A 20,309-nucleotide genomic window follows, 5' to 3' on the forward strand; every position below is an offset into this window, starting at 1 on the left:
TTATTGTTGTTTTTTTTTAATGCCACATTTAAAACACACAATATAATTTATTCAATAATGCTAAAAAAATCTTAAACTTTATTTAGATCTATCTTTATCAAGCTTAAAATATATGTGCTAATGAAAATATCTTGCTTTCTTGATTATTCAACCATTCAATTTATTATAATTCAATGGCATGCATCAATGTGGATACTTATAATTACCCCCATACTTATAATTACCGAGACTTATGTCTGATAGCTTTTTAAGTCATACGTATCTGTACAGATGTTTTCACATGCATTTATACGAACGTTTGACCAAGGAATGTGAGATATTTTTCAGTCTTATGTGTGAGAGGTTATTCACTTGTGTGTATAAGAGGCTCTCAGTAATGAGACTGCACAGAATCTCACTTGTGTGTAGAAGAGCATCTCACAAATGACAGTGCACGGCATTTCAGTAGATAGTATACGAGGCATTTTATAGTAGGAAGCTGTACTGGTCCTTTTCAAAATAAAAGTATTTACGGCGGAAGCGATATATTTTTACTTGTATAAAGCATCATTCAAGCTTGGCAACATTCTTAATAGAATAAATACATATATATCATCTAAATATGTGTCGTGGACCTTTTTTTGGTGTGTAAAATCACCCTTTTCCTATTTAACATAATGTGCCTGCTTTTATTTTGTAAAATCGTGAGGGGGTGACGTTAGTTTGACCAATAAGCTACATTGTAGCTTCTGACGCAATTGACGTGGGCGTCGACTGTTCCTCCGGTGTTTGGCCCATTGAAATGGAGGCCTCGGGACGCTATTGTGGACGAATCCAGGTTTCTTATTTCGACCAAGGAAGCGCGGGATGAATTGTCACTCAATGACGGTATGAATACGATGTGGGTGCCAATGCTCGTCTGTTTCTTTGTGTTCCCTTTGATTATTCATTTCAGCGTGCCGCCCGTCTTCCATTGCAAGTATTGGTGGCTCGGTGGTATAGTTCTCGCACGCCGCGCGGGCACTCCGAGACAGATGCCCGGGCACGCCGATGTATCGTGGGGTAGCCTTTGCAGCTAGCCTAGCATCGTGGAACCAGTTCTTCAACGACAACGCGAGCAGACCTGGATATACGGTGTTGGAAATGTCCCACACAACAACAAATAATTTTTATTATATTTATTTATACCACACTGGTTTGAGCGCAGTATTGTTTTGGTTGGTTTGTTGTTTAAAATGTGTAAAAGAAATAATGTTTGTTTCGCTTCTGAGATGAGAATTCAGTAAACAACATGTGAGCTACTAACTTGCCCCATCCCCAGTACTTAAGTTAATGAGTATGTATATAAAAATGTATCTTTAACTTTAACTACTACACCGAGTATGGTTTGATAGTCAATATCAGTTTGCATATGATTGATGAAAAAGGTAAAATTTCAAATTTGAAGAAGTCCATTGGAACTGTATTTTGAAATATTAAAAAAAATAAAAGTGTTGCACCCCCCACCTCGTTTCCAATTGCCAAATAAATATGCCTTGGAGGCTGAAGTGCAAATTGTGTGTTTATTCACAGATGCAAGACAGTATTACAGTTTATGAATAAAATGTCGCAGTATAGTTTATTGACCGCATATTATGTGTACATAATTTTATATAGTGAATATGTATATAATATGTTTATATATATATATATATGATGTATGTGCAGGGTGATTAAAAATCAATGTGCCAAAATCATCACGCATTTATTCATTTCAAAATTATTGAAATAGACTGAAATTATTACATTTTTAATTAAAGTACTTACTTTTTTTTTTTTTTTTTTTTTTACTTTAACAAGTAAGTAATCTTAACGAATTAAGTCATATCGGCTTGATTGTCTGTGATGCTGCTGGTGGTCACATTGAGCACTTGTAAAGCATGAAATAAAAACAAAAATATACAATAGTTGTGTCAATGTAGTTATTGCCCCCCCAATTTACCACAATGGTTTTGGCCCATTCTTTTTTTCATCACCCTGTATAGTGTATGTGTGTATATATGTATGTGTATATATATACATTATTTCTATATATTTATGCAAATATTTTGCGGTACTTCGTGCTGATTGCAGCTATGCTCTGGACCCACGTTCCGTCGACATTCGCTGGAAGTGATGGTAAGTTAATGCAGCGCCAGCCGTACAACAACAGACGCCGAATCTCAATGACGCACCCTGAGCCACCTAGGTTTCATTTTTGCAACGTGTTGACAGTTAGAGCTGTTTCTGAATGGGAAACATTTAGGAGCATAAAAATACTGCCAGCTTTAACTTCACGGCTGGTAATGACAGTGTTAGACATCCGATCTTCCTTTCCATCCACTCCCAGTCAAAATGGATTCGACATGTAGTACAAACATGGCACCCAAAATATTGTTTCACATGTGTGCATGCGCAAAAAGTATTCCACATGTATGCGCGTAAGTGTCTCACATGTATAAGCGCAAAGATTTCACATTCATGCGCGTGAGTGTCTCACATGTAAGCGTGAAAGGATTTCATATATATGCGCGCGCGCTGGTCTCACATGTAAGCGTGAAAGGATTTCATATATATGCGCGCGCGCTGGTCTCACATGTAAGCGTGAAAGGATTTCATATATATGCGCGCGCGCTGGTCTCACATGTAAGCGTGCAAGGATTTCATATATATGCGCGCGCGCTGGTCTCACATGTAAGTGTGAAAGGATTTCATATATATGCGCGCGCGCTGGTCTCACATGTAAGCGTGAAAGGATTTCATATATATGCGCGCGCGCTGGTCTCACATGTAAGCGTGAAAGGATTTCATATATATGCGCGCGCGCTGGTCTCACATGTAAGCGTGAAAGGATTTCATATACATGCACGCGCAGGTCTCACATGTAAGCGTGAAAGGATTTCATATATATGCGCGCGCGGGTCTCACATGTAAGCGTGCAAGGATTTCATACATATGCGTGCGCAAAAAATATTTCACATGTATTCGTGCACGCGTCTCGTATGTATGTGTGCGTGAATATCACATGTATGCGTGCGAGAATCTCACATCTATACGTGCGCAGAAAATGTTTCAATAGAGTGTGTGAGAACGTTTGATAAGTGTGTGTGAAAGGTAATCCTGAATTATGTCCCTAACGGCCCCCCATATATACTTTTCACCAAGATCATCATCCATTGAATATGGTTTGCCCGTCGGTGTAGTGCCAATGTATTTACCTCAGTCACAAATTGTATCCCCTGGGCGGAGCCATATGGAGGTAGATTTGTGTCTTCATTATTCGATCGGGAAAAAAAAAAAAAATGCTTCAATCAAAACAAAAAGTTCCCTCAATCAAAATATATATTTTCAATTAAAAAAAAAAAAAGTCACTTAAAAAAAAAAAAAAAAAATGTGTTTGCAAAATTAAATTTGAAACCCCCCCCAAAATGCATTTGAAAGCTATTTTCTTTTTAAGTTTTTTTTTTTTTTTTTTTTTTTTTGATTGAAGCAACTTTTTTTGAATAAAGTAATGTTGTTTTGTGTTTGGGCCACAATTTGGCTATGTATTTGAGTCTTTAATATTCAATCAAAAAAATTAAGTTGCTTCATAGAAAAAAAAAAAAAAAAAAACTTCCATAAGAAAAATCACTTCAATCAAAAAAAAAAAGAGAAAAATTTCAATCATTAAAAAAAGTTTTTGAATGCAAAAAAAATATTTGAGGCTCATAAATTTGCATTTGAACACTTAATTTTGCATTACAAAAGTTTTAGCAATCCTTTTTGTGTTTGGGCCATATTATGGGTAGGATATTTGTGTCTAAATCATTCAATCCCCCAAAAAGTTGCTTCAATCAAAAAAGAAAAATATTTTCAATCAAAGAAAAAATCATTTGAAAAATAAAACTGCCCTCTCCTATTTATTTATTTACTTATTTTTTTTTAAATAATGCAAAGCAAATGACCGTCTAAGGTGCTAGTCACATGATCTGTTCAAAAAATAATCTTGACCAATTATGAAAATATCTTTTTTTGTTCATTTCACTACATTTTTTTGTTTGTTTTCTTGCTATATAACTTTTATATATACATATATATATAGAAAAGTCAATTACATGCAATGACACTTTTCGGCCACCAAGGCCTGCCCCCCCCACCCCCCCTTAAACTCCGCTTTTGCTTGGAGGGGGGAAAAGTTAAAGTTAGAGTTAGTTAGAGTCAAATTGTAACTGTACTGCAAAGTAACATTTTACTCTTCTTTGATAAAAGTATAGAAACTTGGTGTAGAAACCATGATGATTATAAGGCAGTAAAAATGAGGCACTGAAATAGCCTATATAATGATGTGAATTCTTATTTAAACCTTTCATGAGCTAATTATGATTTTCTTTTTTCCCTTAAATGTTTTTATTATATTCATACAGGACTGGGGTCTCAAACATGGGGGTCAAATGCGGGGGTCAAATGCGGCCTTTCGGGACAATATTTGGCAGCCTCCATTTGACGTCCAATTGTACTATTAATGTTGCCCACATGTATTTTAGTAATGGGCAAGAAAAAAATATACACTAGTAGTTTTTGATAAAGTTAACGAATTAATTAAGTGAAGGACCTTAATTTAAAAAAGCCATGAGTAGTATTTTTTTTTAAATAATTCTAAATAAAATAAAACAGAATTTCAAAAAATTTATTAATACAAATATAATAAATCGAAAAAAACAAAACAAAACAAGAATAACAACATAAATTCAAATACTGTAAGTCTGTACTTTGCTCTGGGAATTAATTTTTTTATTTTGTTTTATAAATCTTTTGTGACTTCAAATTCAGTTAGTATGTACAGTTCCTGCCTCAGACAGACTTCTAATCCATTTTAACTGGGGGTTGGCTGGAAGCGATCCATCCCAGTTGAAATAGATTAGACGTCGACTGGCGTCAATAGATGATTTAAGTTACGAATGGAAACCTCTGGGTAGCTGACGATGCGATATGATTTGTGATACAATGCTCTCATTAACGTGAGCCACAATATGGCGATACAACAATTATCGATACGTGGGTCAGGAAATCATTCTGGGATATTCTACAAAACAAATAATAAACAGAAAAATAAGCTATTTTCATCCTTCTGCTGTGGGTTTACCACTATAAGACGTCCAATCCATTTGAACTGGGATGGTGGCACTAAATGTGTCATGTCTGTGTGCCTTCTCAGTTCTTTCATTCTAGCACCTGATTCAGATGGGCGGGGCCGTTGCAACACACCTGTGGCGCATCAAGAGCGCTCATTATTTAAGGACTCCTGTCACCATTTGCGAGTGTCGGACAATTGCTTATTTGCTTGCTTACTGTGACTACTTCGTTACCGCTGTGTGTGCCATCTCGAGTCTCCTGCCTACTTACATTTGTATTCGTGGTACACTTAGTTTTTGTGCTAGTATTTTGTTTGGATTTTGGTATTTTGTTTTTGTTTTTTCTGGCCATCGACACCTTTCCCTTGGTTCTCATGCCGACTTGGTTTGTGCCTCTTTTTTTTTGTATTTTTCTCGCGTGTTTTCTTCCTTGTCTGTGTTAGATCCATATTACGTTATATTTATGTTTTCATCACAAAATGTTCGGATCAAACATCTATGGCCATCAGTGACTGCCAATGAGTAAATATTTAGTCACTTCCTGTTGATTTTGGGGCATTTACAGGTGACACGTCATGTTAATTTTGGATTACAGAAAAGGAAGTGACTCACGGATGTCCCCAAATGAATATGAAGTGACTCAAAATCAACAGGAAGTAACCTGTTCATGCCCTAAACTGAACAGGAAATGACCTGTAAATGCCCAAAAAAGACTCTGGTTTCAGTGCCATTGACGGTGCTAGACGTCTAATCCAGTCTAAATAAATTGGATGTCTACCGCCGTCAATGTCTAACATAGAAACTATTCTAATGGAAGATTTTGGTAGCAACCTATTAAATCCTTTTTTAAAAAAAAATTTAAACGGTCACATCTTTTTAAAACAGTATATTGATTCTCGGTGGGAGCATATCGATAACCTATTGGGCTACAAAGTATCGCCATTGACTTTATATTGATATTGACGGGTCAGATTTGACCTTCACTGCACCAACGCCTTCAAGTAGGGGGCCATCCTACAATCCGCTTCAGTTATTCGCAGTCGGCCGCAGCGACACATGCAGCGATCCAACACCGGATTTATATTGAAAAAATATGAAAGCTGTACCGCATACAAACAGGAAGGATTGTCTCAGGAGTGATTTGTTCGAGGATTCAAGGTAATTATTATATTTTTTGTTCTTTACACAAGAACTTTCAACATAAAAAGCTCTGTTGTAAGGCTGCCGCCACATTGTCTAACAGACTAGCATCATTCTTCGTCATATTTACGTAAAATAAATGCTACCTGTACAGTTTTTTGTTGTTGCTCTTAACCAAGAATCGAGACTGTTCTATGTCAATATCTATAAAGAATTGAGGGATTTAAGCATTTATTCACAAGAATTTTCATCGGAAAAGCTCTGTTTACATATGGTGACCGCCATATTGACCAACAGACTAGCATCGTACTTCGACGTATTTACGTAAAATAAATGCTAACTGCACGATTTTTGTTGTTGTTGTTGCTTTTAACCAAAAATTGAGACTGTTTTACGTCCAAATCTATAAAGAATTTAGGGACTTAAGCATTTATCTGTGATTCCACTCGGTCCGCTTTGAACGGCCACGCCTAACAATGCAGGCCCCCTATTAATCGGCCCCGTGCTCCGTGTCCCGTCAATATCATTATGAAGTCTATGGGATCACAATATATCACCTTTTTGATATATTGTGATACCTCTAATTTCAATATTAATGTCTCTGTTTTGCTAATTAACACAACACATACTCCTGGCAGTGAATGAGTTTAGCTATTAATAACTTTGGAAAATATGTCCACTGTAGTGACCACTGTCTCTGACAGGGTTAATAATTTTGGACGTGCCAATTAAGTTTGCAGAAAAATAAAAACCACAAAAAAACTGACTCTATGAAAATTTTGGGCTTGTTTGCCGTAAATTTACAACCTCAAACATCTTTAATATTAGCACTTCCACATTACAATTCTTTTTGAGAAAGTTTATGTAATCCTGACATCATTTTTTGGGTGATGTGTGTTGCTATGAGTGAGGCAGACAGCTCGGTTGAAACAGTCCACAGGAACAAACGAGTTGTGTTTGTCTACACCGTAAATACACGCTGTTATAGTCCCGTTTGGCTTCTTTACACAGAACCATTAACTTGCGGCTGAAGCTCGGAGCCAAATATTGGCACTAATCTATTTATCACCATGGGTCTTTTTGCCTCTGTGCTCTCCCTGCAATAGTCAGTCATGTTTAATTCAATGTGTCTCACTTGACTAAATCTAATCTAGAGTTTTACAGCGCATTTGTTTACGGTTACTCGTTTTTGACTGGATCGAAGCTGACGGGGCTTCCGTCCCGTCCCATCCGAACGCAGTGCCTCCGTCAAGGGAGCAGCCTGGCATTGTCTCCAACGTGGAGGCCTTGGTAATATATAATCTGTTGATTTACTGTCACCTCAAGGAGCACAGTCAACCCCAAGGAGACGCCGCCGAAATTCATTAATCTAATTAGATATGTCATATTGTCCAAATGAGACGGCGTTACGGCTTTGCTGCAGGATAAGTGCAAAGTAAGACCGGGTCCCACAAGGATAGTATGCAGCCGACGTGTGCTAACGCTACTGTGCTTCATTACACTCTTAATTACCTATTGTTTCTAACCAGTTGGTGGTGAATCTACAGGCAGTTAAATGTAATCTAAATTTTCTAATCTACTGGTCCATTACCAAAGAGTCAAAATGTTATTGGTTTTGTGAGTAATCAGACTTTTAAATGGTGCTGATATCACTCCCGGAGGGCAAGGACCGGGCTTCCACTGTGTAATTGAATTCTGCTTTCTTCTCCTTCTTCATCTTCTGCTTTATTTTCTCAGCAGAATGCCGAGAGGAAGATTTTTCGGTTGCGGATGAGCACTCGGGTCGAGAAGTCTCTGGTACTGGTTGGATCAAGATTTTTTTTTTCCCAGGCATAGGTCAGGATGGTGACCCCTTCAAGAAAGTGTGCGGTATGTGTGCATGCAGTCAACTTGTGTGCGCGTGTGTGTATGTTTGCAGCGGTTCTGCTGTGCTGTCACCTGCAGCCAGATAAGCCAAAGGATTTATCACCCAGTGAATTGCCTTTGAGTGCTGGATAAAACGGTTCCAATACATCCTCATATGAAAATGCTGCGAGGTTAATGAGAGCCAAATTCGCAGAGGGCTAAATCTATTAGGTTTTCATGGATGGAATCAATCAACATGCAGCGCACAGGTGGATTTGTCATTTTGAAGCATTGCCTGTTTGAATTCCAAAGCACAATCTTCCACAAGGAATGATTCACTTTGATTTTGAATGCCTCTTCATCAAGAAGATGATGGCTATGAACTAATTTCACCCCCCATCATGTTACACGCAGTTATTAGCTCTGGCTTCCTTTGACAGATGACAAATCAGAGGTGCTGGATTTTATTTGATTTTATGCTCTTTTAAAAACATTTTTAGTCTTTTTTAACGAAGCAATTTTACTTTACATTGTTGATTATCATTTATAATCACATAAACCCAATGTGCATTTGGTGCAATTCAGTTAAAAGAATATACTGTATGTTTCTTTCAGGGCTGCAGCTATCGATTATTTAGGTAATCAATGAATCTATCAATTAGTTAGTTCGAATAATCGAGTAATCGGATTATGAATATTTAATGTTTTGCAGAATAAATTTTAAGATATATAAAACAAGTGTTTATGCTTGCAATAATTGTTTTGGCTTGCTAAGATTACACTTCCTGAAGAGCATTAAATGCGAATACAAAATAAAATTCCTGTGTGTTTCTTCAAACTATGCAGGATTGGACTTTCATTTCATGAGCAATAAAAGCATTTAAAAATAAAATATTTGAGCTTAGCCTCAAACAATATATACAAATTATACATATTATACAGTATATATATAAAAAATGAGGTACAACAAAAGAACAATTGGCTAACTTGCATAGCTTAAATGCTGAAAAATGCTAACTTTTTTTTTCTTTTACAATTTTCGTAACAAATCGTTCAAATACATATTCCTCCTTCTGAACCACCTCTGCCTCTGAACTAAATTATGAATGCATAAACAATCATATTAGCCCAAACAAAAACTTACAACCTTATGTTGGTCTTAACAGGGAGCAGCTGGATTCAGCCATGTTAGACGAGTTATAGCATATTTACTGTTGCCACCAGAAAGCAATGCATCCACCCAAATTAATAAAACTAAATGCAACACTTTCAAAACAAACCATTACAACCTCACTCTAATTAACTCCTTCAGAGCCGCATTTTTTCTCCTGGGCAAAAGAAAAAAAAGAAAAAAGAAATCGGGACTGATTTTTACTTGACTCAAACACCAGAACAAAGTACAATTTTTTTGGTCGGCGATATTTCATTCTTTTATTGGTAATTTTCAAGGGCGTAGTTTGCAAAGGGACGGTAGGGACGTAAAACTAGCAACTTTTCTTGATGCTCAAATTGTCCCCACAAACTTTTAAGCAACCTTATTTGCATTATATAATGAGTTCAGTTATTTAGGTAATTTAGATTATCTTCCCATATGTTGTAAGGATAGAATTGACCCTACCATTATTAGGTAAATTATTTTAATTATGTACAGACTTACATTTACCCCTTTTCACTTGCTGAATGTGTCGGTCCATTTTTTCCCCTCAAACACACGTTTGATTGGCTGATGACTAGACCCCGCACACACTCACACTCACTCATCTACGGAAATACATGTTAACATGCCACCTCCTCAGCCCCCTTTGAAGAGGAGGGATATTAAGTTTTTTTTTCCCACCAGCAGCAGCAGCAGCAGCCACAGTAAGTAATGTAAAACGACATCAATGTTGTGGAGGGGAACGCGCTACTAATTTTGCTACTGAAAGTTTGACCCACATCAAAGTTAGCATGACAAACTGTGAACTTACTAGGGTGAATAGGTATATGTATATGTTTTCGTGTTAACGTTAATTAAACTTTGAGAAATGTAGTGAACTATGGAAATAGCAAAAGTGAGAAAGAAGCTGCTTAGAGAGAGAGGTCCCACTATGTGTTTTAGAGGAAAGTGTTGACAGTATTTATTTAATAAAAAAAATTATTTGCAGCCTTTGCAGATATTTAGATTTTTCTCCATAATGGGGTACCGCAATTAACACGTCACTTCCTCTCCTTAATATTCATGATGTTAGCTACTGTTGCTAAGGGGCGACACGCAACCGTTTGTCGCAGATAGGAAATGAATGGAAATCCTGACCGAAGGAAATGTTTACAGAGCTAAACCTACCAATTCGCTCCGAAAGTTATGTCCCTGGTGCCAAATTCACTGGCAAAGATGTGGAAGAACATAAAACTGTTCAGTTAAAGAGATGGCTTGAATGTCGAGGGCTGAAAAAGACGGGAAAAAAAACAAGCCGACCGAAGCATAGCCGTAGCTTTTTTATCGACATCTTTTTCTTACGCGACTGACAATGACATTCTCCTGCTTCAACAAGCTATCCTTTCCAACCAGCCCTGTCTTTCTTATATATTATATCCCCTGGGTATCCTACGTGTCTGACCGTTCTTGGGGGTGATCACAAATGCTACTCAGTGACAGCCAACGAACACTTTTCATTTTTTCATTTAAAACAAATCTTAATTCTATAATTTATTTACACTTCCCCCGTACTAAAGTTTTTTTTTTTTTACAACAGAAAAAATTACAGTGGCAGTCAGATAACATTTTAATTCTTTTCAGGTCATTCTTTGTCAGACAGAAGCAGCACATCACAACGTCACGCTAAAAAATAAGTTAAAAATATCAAAACGGCTTACCTCTTTGTCCTCTGAAAGACAAGGCCAACCCAACAAAATGTATACTGCATAAATGTTTACTGCCGAGCTGGCGTTAAAAGTCCGTGCAAGTTGATTCATTCTTCACATTTTTTCCTCCGAGGTTTTGGTTTCGGGAAACGAATGAAGAAAACATCCTTCATATGTCGTAATGTCTAGAGTCGTTTGAATAAGTTCCAAAAAAAGCAATGTGTGATCAGCATGTTCGTTTTTGAAAGATTACCGGAGAAAAGTAGCAGAATTAACATGGTTTCTATGCAAGGGCGTGTCTATAATGTCCCACTTCTGCTTTACTTCCACTTTACGATGCAACGTCACAGTCTAAAAATAGCATGCGTGCGGTACGCCATTTCCTAGCACCACCTGTGTCATCATTAGGGATGGGAATTGATAGGATTTTTACGATTCCGATTCCATTATCGATATTGCTTAACGATTCGATTCTTTATCGATTCTCTTATCGATTCTAATTTGGGGAAAAAGAAGAACAAACGTTTTGATTGGCATTGAGTTTGTTTAATCAGAAGTCACCTTACAAACTCACAACGAGATCAAAAGAGGCCCAAAGCCTCAATGTTAACTGTGGCAATAAGTGGCAAATACACAAGAATGTGTAACATTTTACTGAAACATTTATCTAATAGAAATAAAAAAATATTGGTATATATTGGCAGATAGGTTGTTGTTCTGCCTTTGGCAATATGTGTTAAAGCAGGAGTCTCCAAACTTTTTCCTGTGAGGGCCACATAACTTTTCCCTTCTCTGATGAGGGGCCGGGGTCAGTTTGTAACAGAAAAAGTGTGACGATTGCAGAAGTGCATAAATGTAAAAAGTTATTGTTTTTCAGAAAGCAACAATCAAATAACCCTTTCTGGATTCTTAATAATAATAATAATTAATAATAAAAACACTATTAATTAAATAGATAATAACCAAATAACCCTCTCTGAATTCTTCAAGGAAAAGGCCAGGAAATAAATAACACGATTGAGAAAAAAAAAAATTCAAAATGGCCGGACCAAATGTGGAGGCGGGCCGTATTTGGGCCGCGGGCCGCAGTTTGGGGCAACATGTATTATTTTACCATTACATTGAATTGCATGCCTTTTAGTTTTTGTGGCGCTTACACGCTCAAGTGGGGGCGCCCTTGCGCTTCCTCACGCGAAGGAGAGCGTGCTCACGTGAAGAAGAGCGCGCTTACACTCAAAGGAGAAATGCCGCATCCATATGAGTGAGCAAGTTAGTGAGAGAGGGAAACACTTCTACGAGGCTACGTTCTTTGTTAATGTTAATATCTACAGAGGCAACGCCTGTATGTATCATCTTTTGTGTTGTTGTTGTTGTGTTTCCACTCGCGATCGGACACTTAAATCCAGTTGTGTAGTGGTTTGAACGATGTGCTAATGCTAGCGAACGAATGCTAACCATTTCTTATTACTGTTATTAGCAGCTAATCATCGCTGATTTACATTGATGCAAACCTGTTTGTTATTGGGGACGAAATTGATTTGTTTCATTTCTATTCTTAGTTTCACTCTTCAAGTGATGGTTGAATAAAGTCAGCAAATTATACCAACGTCTTCTGCATCGTCGTTTGTGAGTTTAGCTAGCTGTATAGCCAGGACTAAGCCTTAGCCTCTCTGTGAGGAGAGCGCAGTCGTATTCCCTCCCGATGCAGTTATCTCCGCCTTGCAATGACTGCAAGTCGCTTTGTTGTAATTTTTCCTCGTGAAGTGAAGGCACACTTTCGAGCGTTTGAACCCACGTGTTGTCAAATTGTTATGTTTATGGCTGCAATGCTCGTGCTTACCCGTCGTAACCTTTCATTTTCACACTCTTTCCTGGTGAAGTGTAGTCAAACTTTGGAGCGGGTGGTTCTTGGCGCCATGCTAGTTTGATGCGTCTGGACAACAAGACACGTCACGACGCAATACGCGTCTTTAGGAAGCGTTAAAGGGATCGTTAAGGCTTTTTCATTGTGATGTCGAGGCCTCGAAACACTCGGAACCGGTTCCGAATTGGAATCGGATTTCGATTCCCATCCCTAGTTATGTGTAAATAAATTGTTACTTTGCTATCAAAAGCTCTATTTGTCTTGTTGTTTATGTTATTTTGTAAAAGGAAAACATTACTCAGATGTTTGGGATGTAACTAAAGCAAAAAATAGTTGTGTTAAAGTCAAAGTTATGTGTGAAATGTATGCTTTCACAAAAAGCTCAATTTCTCTGTTTTTTTTTCATCAGAAATGGGAAAATTGCTCAAACTAAGCTATTTTCTAATGCTGATTTCTAAAGAATGGATAGATATGAACTTACTTTTTTTATCTTGCTGAAAGAAGAGAGTCTAATCTTTCTTTGGTGGGTTCCAGGTTTATATAGCTATAGAACAGAATTTTCTGTGGGCCTTGCAAAATCAGTCAAAATCCAGAAAAATGGCCGGGAGTGAAGGGGGTTGCCCCGGTGAAAATGGCTGGGAGTGAATGAGTTAATTGGCCCCGCGCCCCATGTCCCGTCAATATATTATGAAGTCTATGCTCAACTATACATTTTCTTTCTTTGATTTATTTTTTTTAATTGAAGGGAAGCTTTTTTTAAAATTGAAAATAAATATTGTGATTGAAGCAACTTAAAAAAAAATGGAATAATAAGGACACAAATCTACTTCCATTAACCTGTAGATACCCTGAAATTAACCAGGAAGTGACCCAAAATTAAGTAATTGCCTGCCATTGACGTTGAGAGATAGAATGAGTGTCACGACTCAAAGGTGACCCAAAAATATCCCCAAAATATTGGGAAGTATCAACCCGTATCCCAGACACTTCAGTACTGAAGGATTTTCTATTCCCTCTGTCAGTCTTGGGCTCTTAGAATCATTATCGCCCCCTTCTCTTCCTGAAAAGGCTGGTTTCATTTACTTAACTGACACAAGTTCAGTTTTCCTCTGTCATGCCAAACAAGAACACTTAGATGCACATTATCCAAATTATTCTTTCCAACTTTTTTCACTTCCAGGATTTAGCTGGAACTCACTCGGAACATTCTGTCTGGATGTGACACAAAAGAAAAGTAATTTGTTTCTCTTGTAAGATCGTAACTGGAGAGAGTGTGTGTTCTGAATTTCTGGAACTCGAGTGTCCTTTTTGTTTCTTGTCTTTCTTTTATCGTTCTTCATTTGGCAATGCGTAAAGTACACCAACAGAGAACTGGCACAACTTTTATACTTGTGGAGGCTTATATGCTGAGAAGATAAAATCATACTCAAGATGAAAACAGAAACATATCTTTTATTGTTACTTTTTTATCCAGTGTAGTGATGGATGACAACCTTGTTTTTTCATTGTAGCTCTGCAAAGTGACCGGAGACGTGCACTCTCAAAAAGAAGCTCTGTTCCCTAACTGATGAGCAGCATTATTCAAACACCGTCTTCATTGTCACTGCGGTGCACAAGTCGGCACATTGCTGTCACAGGTTGCTGCATTGGATGTACTGTGTCCTCATTTAGATCAGCTTTCGGTTTATCTCAAGTTACAATTCAAGAAATGGTAACTCGGCCATGTTTACATTTTCTTCTTAGCTCCGTGTGCATTCATCTAATTTAAGATTTTTTTTTTTTTTAGCGTCCTAAACAGAAATCTGTAATCACAAGCAACAACAACAGCGTGATGGGATCCAATAAAAAGCTATAGTATGTCAAAAGGTATTCATTATATAGGTAAGAGCTCATTTTTAGACTCATATTCTTCCTTCTCCTACTCTCGACACAGGAGCAAAAAATCAGCACCTCTTTGTTATTTCATCTTTTAAGTGCATTTTGCAAGTGTCCCTAGAGCACTGAGTGGTAATGTTTGTTCTGCTCAACTGTGTGCTGCTAACACAAAGAATCTGCATGGATCAAACAATAGGTGATACGAGCAAAATAGGTCACAGCAAACGAAAGTGGGATATCGCCAGATTGGCTTTTATCTTCTATCTAATGTTGTTTTAGTAAGATAGTGGTATTGTTAGACTGACCTTAATCAAGTAGTAAGCATTTGTCTATTTCTCTTGCACTTGTACACATTGTATTTGAATATTTCCTGGCTGACCCTTGAACTATTCGGCTTTACACAACACGGATGTCAATGGGATAAGGTCATTTCTAAGCAACACAAGCATTGTGATGTTAATGCGTGTTAGAGGAAAAATGTACTTCTTACAGTAGTTTTACCAGATCTTTTTTTACTTGTAATTGAGTACATTTTTTGGATTACTACTTTTACTTTAGTAATATTATTTTTTCAGTAATGCTACTCTTACTTGAGTACAATTTTGGGCTACTCTACCTACATTGGTAAGAAAAACTATCTGAGCCTTTTGGAATTTCTTAAATATTTCTGCATAAAATCACCATCAACTGTAATCTGATCTTTGTCAAAATCACACAGATGAAATAACATTGTGCTTTAGTTAAAACCACCCAAACATTTATAGGTTTTCATAAATATTTTGTGCGCCCCCCCCCCCTTTGGCAGCAATAACTTTAAACAGATGCTTCCTGTAGCTGCAGATCAGTGTGGCATATCGATCAAGACTAATCTTGGTCCATTCTTCTCTACAAAACTGCTTTATTTCAGTCAGATTCCTGGGATGTCTGGCATGAAACACTGGCTTTAGGTCATGCCACAGCATCTCAATGGGGTTCAAGTCTGGACGTTGACTTGGCCACTCCAGAACATGCATTTTGTTCTTCTGAAACCATTCTGAAGTTAATTTATTTCAGTGTTTTGGATCATTGTCTTGTTGCAGCATCCATCCTCTTTTTAGCTTCAACTGTCAAACGGATGGCCTCAGGTTTTCCTGCAAAACAACCTGATAAACGTTTGAATTCATTCATTCTTAATGATTGCAAGGCAAAACAGCCCCAAATCATGATGCTCCCGCCACCATGCTTCACAGTCGGGATGAGGCGTTGATGTTGGTGAGCTGTTACATTTTTCTTCCACACATGACGCTGTGTATTACTCCCAAACAATTCAACTTTGGTTTCATCACTCCACAAAATATTTTGCCAAAACCTCTGTGGAGTGTCCAAGTGCCTTTTTGCGAACGTTAATGAGCAACAATGTTTTTTTTAGACAGCAGTGGCTCATCAGTGATTGGGCCCACACCTGACTTAAATTGTTTGTAAAAATTTGTTTCAATTGCTCTTCAAGTCTCTTTAGGCATAGGGTTCACTTACTTATTTTCCCCCTTTTGTCATTGTTTCCATACTATCCTCATTAAAATATTAAAACCTATAAATGTTTGGGTGGTTTTAGTGAAAGCAGACACTGTTTTTACATCTGTGTGATTTTGACAAAGATCAGTTCACATTTGATGGTTATTTTATGCAGAAATGAGTGGCCAAGTCAAAGTCCAGACTTGAACCCCTTTGAGATGCTGTGGCATGACCTAAAGACAACGATTCATGCCAGACATCCTAGGAATCTGACTGAACCACAGCAGTTTTGTAGCGAATAATGGGCCAAGATGAGTCCTGATTGATGCGCCAGACTAATCTGCAGCTACAGGAAGCATCTGTTTAAAGTTATTGCTGCCAAAGGGGGGGAGGGGGCACAAAATATTAAATGTGATGGTTCACTTACTTATTTTTCCTCCTTCTGTCATTGTTTGCATACTATCCTCATTAAAACATGAAAACCTATAAATGTTTGGGCGGTTTTAATTAAAGCAGACACTGTTTTTTCATATGTGTGATTTTGACAAAGATCAGATCACATTTGATGGGGATTTTATGCAGAAATGTAAGAAATTCCAAAAGGTTCAGATACTTTTTCATACCACTGTACCTCTGCTAACGACTATGCATTTTCCAAATACTCTTGAACTCGTCCATACTTATGTAGACTGTGATGTCTTGTTTTTCTTCAGATATTGCAGCATACAAAATACTAAGGTCTTCCCTAAATTCAGTGATTGTAAGATGAGGTGCCCAAAACACATAATTACCTATTCATATTCTTGAAGTTCAAAATGTTGGAGAAAAATAGTGAACTCATTTTCAATGTGTTCCTGGCTGCACACACAGTTAGGAAGCGCCCACTTTGGGAAAACATTCATTTGTCATACAGAGGTGTTTTTTTCATACATACTTTGTACATGTTTTAGGTTCCAGTAACACTACAGAAGCCTCTCTCACTGTTTGTTGAGTTTTTGTGACATTCAAGTTCTCTCTCTTTCACTCAGGAGAGGAGATGGACAACACTATACTGTATTTTAGCTTGCTTGCAGGAAAGCAACATAGATATACAGATGGACAGAGCTGTTGTTGTTTTTGTCTGGGTTATGTGGCACATCTGCATGGCCACTTGTTTCTAAGCAGAATTTGTGGAGCATATTACAGTATAAAATTTGGCATAAGCCAGTCACGCTCACTTTACGCTGTTTCCTTGGAAACTAAAAAAGGAAACTGCTGCATCTGATTGTCCTGCATGCCATTAATACAAACTTGCGACTGTAGTCAGCTGAATACAGTACAAATTTGTTCTTAGTGGTGGATGGTAATATTGTTACTTTATTCAATTGTTGATTATATTCTGCCTTTAGTGGCTGATATCAAAAAGATAACTCAATATAGTGTATTTTAAAATGCAGGATACACAACTACTGTTATTGTCTGACATAACTTCTTAAAATAACACTATGTAACACATTTTCCCCCCCAGGTTCTAAGTGGTATTTCGAGTTTGTTTCGTCGCGTTGACAATATAAAAACACTTTTGTCTATTAAAATGTTTTGGTTTGTGGTCACGACTTTGAAATTCTATTTTCCACTTTTCTTTACTGTTGTACTTTCCACCTTATTTTATAGACTTAGTTTGACCTGAAACAAAAAAATGACATTTGATTTTACATAAATATTTTATGCATAACTAGGACATAAAATTTTGAATATAGCCTCTAATTTTAGCAAAAGCAAAATTTTACCTTTTTATCGGCGCTTTTTCATTTAGTTTGCAAGCAACAGAAATAGAATGATTACATGATTACAAGCCAGGACCAATTTTTTTTTTTTTTTTCTGTAACATGATGTAATTGCCTTTTTTTAGATTTATCAGGTAACACACACACAAAAAAAATACATTGTTGATTGAAAAATATATTTACTAATATCTCTCTCTCGCTCTCTCTCTCTCTCTCTCTCTCTCTCTCTCTCTCTTATATACATATATATTTGACATTATTTTTTAGATTTTTTATATTATTCATATTATAAGATAAGGGTATTTTGACAGTGGCCACTACAGTGGACAGCTATGCACACCTTTAACTTTTTATAGTGTAGTTTTACCTCTGGAACAAGTTACCTGAAGGTCTGAAGGTGTGGTCAAACCATCAACTCTTTTAAATCAGGGCTAAAAACGCTAATGTTTACCACAGGTTATTCATAACTGTCTATTTATTTCAAATTTTAGGTTATTTGCTTTTTATTCATTTTTTTGTTTTATTTCTATTTCCAACTTCAATTATTTTGTAATCCTCCTGATGATTTAGTTTGATATTCATGTATAATTGTATTTCTTTTTTCAATGGTCTCTGTTTTTTACTTTCTTTTTGATTTAATGTGGTTTTTACAAATCATTTTATCTGTTTTTGGATCTTCATGTGATGCAAAGCACTTTGAATTGCCTTGTGTTGAATTATGCTATACAAATAAATTTTCCTTGCCATGTCTTGCCTATAGACCCTACTCACATGATGTTACAACCACGCCCCCGCGCCATATTGTCCATCAACTCGTCACTGTTGATGCATTACCGCTACGTAAATTCCTCCTATTATGGCGTGTTTTTCTGCTCGTTAACATTAATAATCAAAATGGTGAAGGCGTGTGTGGCGGTCGGTTGCAATAACAGAGAAGATAGACGGAGAGACTTGAAGTTTCACCGGATTCCGAGAGACCCGGAGAGGAGAGCGAGATGGGCTGCTGCAATTCGACGAGAAAACTGGGATCCAAATGATTACCACAGATTATGTAGTAGTCATTTTATATCTGGTAAGATGCATTTAATATATATTTAGAGGGTTTTGGGCTGACAACCACAATTAAGATCATTGCTAGGCTAATCGCCGACAACATACACTCAGACGTTGTGAATGAACTACCTGAAAATATACAATTATAAGGGGATAATAAGACAGTTGTCATACAATTAATTTACATTTTCACTATTGAGGTCAAAAGCCAAAAAATAAATTCAACTAGGGACAATCTGGAGTAGTGCTATCCCACTTCATATTTATTACATATTATATATGTATGTAGTGAGAGTGCTATCGCTAAACCATATAAACATTAAAAGCCCTAGCTCCATTGACAAATGACATGAATGCATTAGACTTGACAGTGGATGTTAGCAAGAACAAAAGATTTTGAATTGAAAATTTCTTAACTCACCTTCCCGAGCACAAGATAGATTCCTGCCGAATTTTCGTGGACGAGGACCTGTTTCCCCCAACCAGCAACGAAGTATAAGCCTCAAAGCTCTTAAAGTTTTTCAAACTTTCGTGAGAATAGGCTGATTTTGTGTGGACATGATAGTTGTAAATATCAGGGTAGCAGATGTCAGGCAGAGACGGCAGAGACAGCGGGTCGAAAAACATCTATTTAGGCATCAAATAGGGATCTGGCGAATGGATAAACTGAAACTTTTCCACATAACGCCTTTTATGCAACGCATCCAATGAGTTTACAGCGTCAGATAACACCGGGGCTTCCATGAATTGCTCTATAAATTGCACGACTAATTGAAACCATTGAGAATAGGGCTAAAAAATGATTGACAATATGGCGGCCGGATACAGCGACACGTCATGACGTAGGTGAGTAGGGTCTATAGCATCCCAAAAACATGTATGGTAGGCTGATCCAACACACTAAATTGTCCATAGGTTTGAGTGTGTGCTCGAATGGTTGTTCGCCTCCTTGTGCCCAGCGATTGGCTTGCTACCAATTCAGGGTGTACCCCGCCTGCGATTTGCTCCAGCACACCCGTGACCCTCGTGAGGATAAGCAGCTGGGAAAATGAATGAATGACGGTACAGAATATCACTGAACTACAGTACTGTATTTTACTTTGTACTGTTATCTTCCAAGTAAAATTATTATCAAAAAACCTTGTGCCTATATTTTTTTAATGCAAGAAACCACTACATCTGAGAATTAACAATTAGTCAAAGACAAAAAAGACCAAAAATCAATCATTTTTGGTGCACTCGTTGGCACACTTAGCAGGCCCCGCCTTCTTGACTTGCAGACTTTGGCTTCAAGGAACTTTGCTGAAAATACTGTTTATTGTGGTT

At 37.3% G+C, this 20,309-nt stretch overlaps 1 long non-coding RNA gene across 3 annotated transcripts; it reads left to right on the forward strand.

The window, feature by feature from the left end:
• Window positions 1-12,150: 12,150 nt before the first annotated feature.
• LOC130915011 (uncharacterized) lies at window positions 12,151-20,063 on the forward strand. Of its 3 annotated transcripts, none has more exons than XR_009063042.1 (4): window positions 12,151-12,276; window positions 14,310-14,509; window positions 14,585-14,679; window positions 18,198-20,063. It is a non-coding gene; the product is annotated as an uncharacterized LOC130915011 (long non-coding RNA). The 3 variants fall into 3 exon arrangements; XR_009063043.1 differs by having other exon boundaries at window positions 19,899-20,063; XR_009063041.1 differs by lacking the exon at window positions 18,198-20,063 and adding an exon at window positions 17,193-17,905.
• The last annotated feature ends 246 nt before the right edge of the window (window positions 20,064-20,309 follow it).

Source organism: Corythoichthys intestinalis, chromosome 4 (assembly GCF_030265065.1).
Source record: "Corythoichthys intestinalis isolate RoL2023-P3 chromosome 4, ASM3026506v1, whole genome shotgun sequence".
Lineage (NCBI taxonomy): Eukaryota > Metazoa > Chordata > Actinopteri > Syngnathiformes > Syngnathidae > Corythoichthys > Corythoichthys intestinalis.